General features: G+C 45.1%; 1 non-coding gene across 1 annotated transcript; it reads left to right on the forward strand.

Moving 5' to 3' along the window:
- The first annotated feature begins 82 nt into the window (after positions 1-82).
- Positions 83-201, forward strand: LOC135332372 (5S ribosomal RNA). The gene has a single exon (XR_010393235.1). It is a non-coding gene; the product is annotated as a 5S ribosomal RNA (ribosomal RNA).
- Positions 202-2,500: the final 2,299 nt, after the last annotated feature.

Genomic DNA, 2,500 nt, shown 5'->3' on the forward strand with positions numbered 1-2,500 from the left:
CCACTCCCTCCACAGCAATTAAATTAAGTCGAGTATATTTCTGAACTTCACACATAAGTACATGAGATATGCATTGACTTGTGTCTACGACCATACCACGTTGAAAACACCGGTTCTCGTCTGATCACCGAAGTTAAGCAACGTAGGGCCTGCCCAGTACTTGGATGGGTGACCGCCTGGGAACAGCAGGTGTTGTAGGCTTCTGCATTCTTATTTTTGTTTGTTTTCAGAATATTTCACAACGAGCAGTTAAGGCCCAAAAATATGAAAACTGCAGCCTTAAATCCTCGTTGATCATTACCAAACCGCAAAGACGAAACTTTCTTTTTGTGATAGCAACAGTTTTACAATTGATCCCTGCCTTTGTCATTATAGTCATGGCACTGCAAGCAACTGAAGTATGTGATGATGGCTACTTGCAAACAGTAATTGTATAATTACGCACGTATAATTATAACTATCCTAATTATAGTGAGTGACACAGGAAAAATATCAAAATTTCTTATACTTTACAAATACAAAATTTCCTGTAGACTTATGAATGTTACACAAGTCCTGAACTACTTCAGGAATAGTAAAGGAAACTATACAGGAAACGTTGCACTATCCTTTGTAAGTAGGTTGCAGGACACTTGCAGGACACCTCAGGAAATGTGCAGATTTTATGGGCTGCAATGTAGCAGCACTGTAGCAGGAAATTTAAATATTTTCCCTGAGTGAGTGAGTGAGTGAGTGAGTGAGTGAGTGAGTGAGTGAGTGAGTGAGTTATATATACCTTCATTGAGCCATGCTTCATTTGATCATAACAATATCAAGCTTATCTTCAAGTAGTATTGTATTGTACGTTGCTAACAATACGCAAATAATGTACAGTAAATTCAAGTGGGAATAAAAGTAGTGGGTAAAAAGTTGTAATGTTCATGGAGTGTAAAGTCAACGAGCACTTAAGGCCCTATTATTTCTATTTTCCAGCCTAAAGTCCTCGTGGTGGAAAAAATTAATGTTAGTGTAATGAAGTCCTTGCCTAGTTACAAAGCGGCCCCTTACAAAGCGCCTAGTTACAAAGTAGCTTCAATGGGTAGTTATAATTAGAAGCTGCAGCTGGTAGTTAAAGCAGCAATTGTTGTGTAGCTTGTGAAGCTATGTTGTAGCTGGCTGACTGGCCGGCCCACCAACCTACCTACCTACCTACCTACCTACCTACCTACCTACCTACCTACCTACCTACCGACCGACCGACCGACCGACCGACCGACCGACCGACCGACCGACCGACCGACCGACCGACCGACCGACCGACCGACCGACTGACTGATGAATAGTAAGAGGTGGGTGGCTGGCTGGCTGGCTGGCTGGCTGGCTGCTGGCGAATAGATGTTGTGCTGCAATATAGTGAGTGAGTGAGTGAGTGAGTGTACTATATATAATACTATACAGAATCTTTGCAACAAGACAGTAAAAGCATAGAGCATTACCCTTCCTTATATGGAATTTGAGTACACACACTGTGGTCTGTTTTACTACTTAAATGTATGAGCACATCCCATATATAATAAGGAACCACAGTGCTCAACACACTTGTTTCTATTTGTGTTGCAAAGATTGTGCAATCTCCAGTATTGTATTGTAACTGTATGTTAGCCATGTATAACTTGAACTGTATGTTTAGCGGAATGGAAGGGTGCAGACGGGGAACAGTGCAGATGGGAACATTGCAGAGGGGATTTGCGCGCCGGAAAATTGGAGCAATTACCATACAAGTGCAGACGAATGAAGGAATGAACGCGCGTAGCGCGAAAATTTGAGCAATATATCGCAAGCAATTACCATACAAGTGCAGACGAATTGAACAATGTGACCACGTGGGCTAGATAAGCAACCAAACAAGAGTGTCGTACAAATGAGCGTGTTGATAGGTCGTGAAGTGGGGTGTTGTGGCAAAAAAAGTCACGCTTAATTACATACGAGACGAGTTCCAGCGTTGCTCCTAGTGACGGGTGCTGTGTAGGGTGACTGCAGCGGTTCATCCGTGTGTCCGCATCGTTGTAGACTGCCTGTGTCGGCGGGCGTCTGACCTGCTGGTGACTGGTCATCAGTGGGCTGGCTCCCTCCGGTCGAGTGCAGTTAGGTTTGCATCATTTCACGAATCACGAGTGCATTCGTACGGTCTCGCTGCCGGTCGATCCCCGTGATTGACTGTATCTGCAGGCAACGAGTGGGCCTCAGCTGCCCTCTCCTGCCTTCAGTTGGTGAGTCTGTGGCCGAGGATTTGCAAAATTGTTGAACCCTCTGCGGTCCGCGTGGCCGCACTGGTGTGATGCGTTGGCCGGCCCTCTGAACGAGGACGGTCGAGTGACACAGTGCGTCTCGCACGCTCTGGCGTCCCGATAGTTACCTGGTTGATCCTGCCAGTAGTCATATGCTTGTCTCAAAGACTAAGCCATGCATGTCTAAGTATAAACGCTTCTATACTGTGAAACTGCGAATGGCTCATTAAATC

Source organism: Halichondria panicea, chromosome 2 (assembly GCF_963675165.1).
Source record: "Halichondria panicea chromosome 2, odHalPani1.1, whole genome shotgun sequence".
Lineage (NCBI taxonomy): Eukaryota > Metazoa > Porifera > Demospongiae > Suberitida > Halichondriidae > Halichondria > Halichondria panicea.